The following is a 6509-nucleotide window of genomic DNA, read 5'->3' as shown; positions in this document are numbered from 1 at the left end:
ATAAATTTCGTGATTTTTTTCCTTTGGGATGTATCCAATGACCGATCCGTGCGGATCGAGGAGGGTCCTTGGCGGGCTCTGGGGGTCAAAGTCAGACAAATTATGTGGTTTGCAACACACGCGCCATAAATTTGTCACTTATGAAAGTGAGGCAAAAGGAAAAAATAAAGGGATATAAGAAGGAAATAAGAAGGGTATTCGACCAAAATCCTGTACAAATGATTGTTATAACTTTCTTAAGAAGTACTAGAGTGTAAAGTAATGATAAACCTTACATCCAAATAGAAAAAGACAGCAGGGGGACCGTTTAACGTTACAAAAACTGACAAATTGAATGTTTCAAACTTAATTGCCAGCTTCCAAAGATGATGACACTCGTGAGCCGACTTCCAGTAACTTCAGTTGACATTTAAGGAGCTGACAACAGCGGGAAGCCGCTGACAAAAGGCCAGCCAGAGGAAGGCCAGAAAGTCTTTTGGGCCTAGACAGATAGCAAAATAAAAAGCCAACTTGGCGCCACAAAATACCATAGTTGCAGCCTGCAGGTGTCAAGCTGTGCGTGTGCCGCCAAAACTAAAAAATGTTTAATCCCATAAAATAAAAAATCAAATAAATAGCCAGTTGAACAAGCTGAATACGCATTTATGTTCAAGCAGTTCCCACGAGCAATTAAAACGGAGACTCAAATACATGTAATTAGAACAATTAAGTCGAACGTCAATGCAAATGCAATCTCCCCGCGAGATAAGCCTGAAACTGAGACTAAGACATTGGCTTAAACATGCACTGAGATTCATTTCTGATACCCGCCTAGAGATGCCAATATTATTTCGTCATTTCACCAGGTACCTCCATACCAACATACATACATACATATATCGTTCCAAAACGATACCAAATCCGAAACGAACCGATCCGAGCTGAACTTAATTTGCATAATTGCTGCGTAAATATTGATATTTGAATTTTGATATTGACCGGGGATCGCGGCGAATAGAGCCAAGATATCAGGCAGCTAATGCCCCCGACCAGAATCAGTCAAACAGTCTCTGTTTGCATTGCCCAATCGACTGTCAATAATTTCACATATTAAATATTGAATAAAACGAGGCGTTTAATCAAATGACCCAGCTGCGAGTGTGCGACACTCGAAGGCGCTTCAATTCCCACGCTCCGAAATGAAATGAAGACATCACTTGGATTAAATGATATATAAAATGAGTCAGTTTTTCACCTTAATCTTAATTTCAAATAATTAGCTTTAGGTTATTCTTAACATACAAAGTATTAACTTTTTTTTAAATCGTATTAAATTTAATTTAGCAGGAAGCTCTTAGTGTTTTTTTTTATACAAAAAATTTGTTGTCTTGACTGAAAAGCGTTGTTGCAGCAACGGCAGCCAAGTGGTTGCTGCTTGTGGCAGGCACATGTCCAGCGCCTTGTTGCTGGCAACCGAAAACACAACGTGTAAATTATGCTCTAACACAATTAGCCACTTTAGAAGTGGCCTGAACATTGCTGGCCTCCTTCTTCTAAAGGCTCCCTCTCTTTTTGCCATTTTTCGCATACAGACTATATTTTTTGTATGCTGGGTTTTGGGCCATTTGCCACTTACATGAGCTGTTGGCTGCTGCCGTGGCTGCTGAAACATTTTGCAACATGAAACTTTGCTAAAAATTTGCTGCAGTTGCCTAATTAAAAACTAAAAACTAAAAACGACCGAGAGCAAAAAAAGATCTCGAGCTCAAAGCTGACAAACAGGATGCTACTTCATCTGAGGCAGGCTCTTTTGGTGGCAACGGGGGCCATGGCTAAGGTGGCAAGGGAGGGGGCGTGTAGGTTGTCTCGTGTGCTGCCGACTAAAATTAAATCAAGCAAATTACTTTTATCTCTGGCACGCATCTTGAAACGCAAAAGCTTAAGCCGCAAAAATCGAGGAAGCGAATCGCGGGGAGCCCGGCGGGAGGAACTCTCAAAGTCTCGGGGCTCGAGAGCTGACTGCATAAATTAAAGCCAAACTGCCGGCTAAGTGGCTGGCTTTTATTATTAAGCCCGCTGAGCAGCCAAAGTCAACTGTGCAGCTGATCGATAGCTGTCTATCTTGAAGTCGTACCAAGCTGAAAAAATATCGGAGCAGTCGGCCAGTTCGGGTAATAGCTATAGTTTACAGGCAGGAGCCAGCATTGCAGCTGGATTTGTCTTTGTCACACGAGCCAAGTAATTCATCTTAGGCTGGGGTTACAGTGGAAGAAGTTATGATATTTCTAGTCTAAATTGGTATTTATGTACTTAAGATATATGGTTATGATGTTACAAAAAAAACAACAGCCTAAAATTGTGTTTTATTTATTTATTAAGACCCAGTAGGATAAGAAAACAATATTTCAAAAATAAACACCACAAAGATAGAGACACCATTGCCACAGCCTCTTTCTCTCTTCCCAGAAAAAGTCTCACTGTCCATATCTCCCAGCCAATATTAGCCAATATATACACTAGCTATGTATGACTATCCATGACACTTTGTTAGGGACTCGGGCTGAATCTAAAAACTATATAGCCTTTGAAGCCATGGGGCTGCAGGAGTGATGTGATGGCGATTGCTCGCCGGCTGTCAAATTAGTGGCATGGCGATTGAAAAGTGAAAAGCGAGCAGCGGCGGTAATTGCAGCTCTGCTGGGGCACTCCGACGATCTGCCACGCCCCTCCCCCACAGGCAGCCGACCCCTTTTGGCCGGATTCAAGATTCGTCACAGCTGTGTCGACGATTTTGAAATTCATGCGATCGCAGACGACGACCAAGTCGATCGTCGTCGATTGTCGACGTAATCGCATGCAGCAAACGAGTTTCAAGAATTTATTTTTATAATTTTGCGTCTTTTTTTATTGTTGCATTTACCCCTTTGTTGCTGCTCTGCTCTGCAGCAATGCTGCATACGAAAAGTGTTGCAGTTTCCGATGCAGTTTTGCCGTCGTCGATGCCGTCGAGTTGTCCAGGGAGCCTTAGAGCCTTTGTTTTTGCTGGCAGTGCGAGTATTTATGGCATATTGATTAAGTTATTAACATTTTATTAAGGCATTTCAGAGAGCCGACGGCTGTGGAGCAGCCAAAACTGATTTTTAATTGTCGCCGTGGCGATGTGGTGGAAAAGCTGGATATTGAAATTGTTGAAATGATTGCCGCGCGACATTGTTGCCCGTTCCAAATGCCAGGAATCCACTTAATTTAACTCAATTTGTTGGCCGGCTAATTGTTGCAATCGAGTGGTAGTGCAGAGAGTAGGGGGAAATCTATTTTATATATTTATTTATTTTATTCGCAATCATGTATCGCGTCACTCCATTTCTAACCAAGCAAATTTTTAATTTATGTTGTGTGTAAAATGTCAGGCACACCAAAAACTGACAACCAAAATGTCAAATTGCCGTTGACAGGCCAGCTCTGGACAATGCCAATGGTATTATATCCATATGTTCTGGCATAGGGGGTCTATCTGGTGTCTGCGATCGCCGGAATCACCAGACAATGCCGGCGCATTATATAAATCATTTCAAATGCCAGGCCTTAATAGGGCCCCAGACACCTCGGACACTTGGACATGGTCCATATGTCTGGAAACTCTGAGCTCCAAACGATTGCCGGCTGCTGTGCTTACGCTCTCTTCTCAGTCTGATGTGGAATAGAAAAAAAGCCACTATTATCGATAGAGTGTCAATCATGGTATCAGAAAACGTTTAATTCGTGATCAGGTCTTCAACGGAGCTACTATTATTAAACCACTTTTACTAAGCACTCCTTTTCTAGACATGTTTCAAGATCACAATATTATTAGGACCAACCTATAAGATATTTTTTAATTTGTATGAATTCTTTACACATTGTTTTTTTAGCTAGTCTCTCTTTCCAAAACTCATGACTATCTTGAAGGAGGTCACAAACCCTTTGCGAAAAACGCCCTTCTAGCCCAGACTTTCTATCCCAACTGTACCATTTTTTTTAAAAACATTTTATCTTTAAGTCATGACTAAACAAAAAACATCTTAAATAAACATCCAAAAAATTTAGAAAATTCGCTTTAGACAACAATCCATGATATTTTCATATTACTTGTACAAATGATTAATTTCGAGAGTGTTTCGATGCAAAGCGACCCCCACGAAGGAACTAAATCCGATGCCGATTCAAATTCCAATACCGAACCATCCAATGCAAGAATCCAAGATGGTAAGATCATGAGAGAATAGGACAACCACTACAGCTGGAACAACTTGTCATTGGCCAACTGGGCTAGCTCCACGTAGCGCTCCTTCTCGAACTTCTTGAGCCGCTTGTACTTGTGCCGAGCCAGCAGGATGACCTCATCCGAGGAGAAGTCCTGATCCATTGCGTGGTCCTTTAGATAGTGTATGAGCTCCTCCAGGTACATAGCAAAGGGGCTCAAGTTGTAGGATAATTGGTTCTTGTAACGTTTAAGAGCGGACTTGAGGATTTGCTCGTTGGAACAATAGCCGCTCTTTGCCATTTCAGTGATTCGAAATTTTTTGTTGGAATTTAATTTTTTTTTTCCTGAAAGCGTTCGTAATGTTGGCGACTGAAATTGAGGACTTTGAAAAGAACAATAAATGAAAAGGGGAGCTGTCAATTGCACAGAACTTTGAATTCGGATGCATGGCTTACTGCTGACATTTCTGACGGAGCCAAAGTCACCAAACCGAACCTAATTGGCAGAAACCGAGTCGAGAGCCAAACCTAATGAAACGCCAACACTGAACAAGCCGGGTCTATGTAAATCGATTTTTCGATTTGTCATACGAGCAGAGCAAAGAAATCGAAACAGAAAACTGAAAACAGCAAACAGCCAAGTTTTGGCTATGAAGTTCAAAACTTAACGTTGGCATCTTCGCAAATGAAAATGAAAATAAAAGCAAAGCCCCAGAGAGTCTCGGCAAATGAAAATGAAAATAAGTGTGAGGAGCAGTTGGAACACGCTTGTAGGTCGTCAAAGGTCCTGCCGTGAATTGTCATTGTCGTGAGTTGCATAATGCCGCACAAAATCGACACAACAATGCAGCCAGCCAACAAGCAACTAGCAACAGAAACTAGCAACCACCAACTAGCAGCTAGCAACTAGCAACCAAAAGCAGCAACAGAAGCACTTAAGAAACTCTCTTGGCCTGGGCCCAATTCTTGAGCTTGCCTCATTCCTTTCTGGCCAATTTCAAAGCAATTTCCAAGCCCAGCTCCAAGAGGCATCAGTCGTAAATCAAACACGCCACACAACAGCAACAGCAGCAGCAGCAACATTTCAACACCTTTTTTTTTGTTTTTGGCCGAAGAGACCTTGACTTGTATAGAAATCGAAAACCAAATCCACAAAAATCAGTAGCAAACTGCATGCTTAGGCAAGGAAAACAGTGAGTCTGCTAATTTGGCTCATTTTGTTTTTAAGTAATTTGTGCCTGGCCTAAAGTGCAAATTTTAAGATTCTGCCAAGCTGCCGGGCCGTGCAATATAATTAAGTTTCTGTTGGCTCCGGCTGGCTTAGACCTTGGCTTGTGCGATTCTGATAAAATTGGCCCAAAAGAAAACCAAAACAAAACTGAAACCGAATCCGAAACCAAAAGGGGGAACATGCCATGCCATTGACTGTTGGCTGATTTTGTCTGTCAGGGCAATGCCAGAGCGAGAGCCAAATTAAAATTCAAAACTCGTGACTTATTTAATTATAATGAGTTTAGATTAGAACGGTTTCAACGGGAGTCGGCAAAATGGCACAAAGTAAATCGCCGGACGGAAAAGACGAACGGGGCTTTTTTATGTTCAGAGGTTATAGCCAACAATGTGCAGTATGTGACCGCTGATAGCCATCGACAATATGGTAATTTGTTTTCGGAAATTCGGCCAAAATGGTAACTTTATCCCATGAGAAATCAAAACGTTAGAGGTATAGAACAGAAACCCACAAATACTTGTAAGAAATGCTTTATTTTGCGTGTCCCTCTTTGCATAAATGCTCCAGATACTGCCAATGTCCAAGTTGCAAGGAAAATTGTGCAACTGCAACTGGAACTGCAACTGTCCATGTTCGTTTCGAGGTCGCCTCTTGTGCAACATCTTCAATCAAACAGGCAGCAACAAACAACACCTACGTGCCACAAAACGACAAAAGCCATAAATCCAAATCCCATTTGTCAGCATTAGAAAATTATGCAGCCAAAGAAGTACAACAGCGACACACAAACATTGCAAATCTCAGCAGCAGCCCAGGCTAAAATTCATAAATTAAATTACACGACAAGCACAATAATAATAAAAACGATTTGAGGCCCACACGCAAAAAGCACCGAGACCTGCGCAGAGATTCATTAAAGATTTGCCAGCAAAAAAAAAAAATTGCAAATAAATAATAACAAAAAACCGAAAGAAAAAATCGCAGAACAAGCAGCAGCCGTTTTATTTATTTGATTGTTGTAATCTGCAAAAGCGACATGCACAAACCGCTCCACTGG

The sequence above is a fragment of the Drosophila ananassae genome, chromosome 2R, assembly GCF_017639315.1.
Source record: "Drosophila ananassae strain 14024-0371.13 chromosome 2R, ASM1763931v2, whole genome shotgun sequence".
Lineage (NCBI taxonomy): Eukaryota > Metazoa > Arthropoda > Insecta > Diptera > Drosophilidae > Drosophila > Drosophila ananassae.
The sequence above is the reverse complement of the archived record's forward strand: the minus strand, read 5'-3'. Positions refer to the sequence as shown.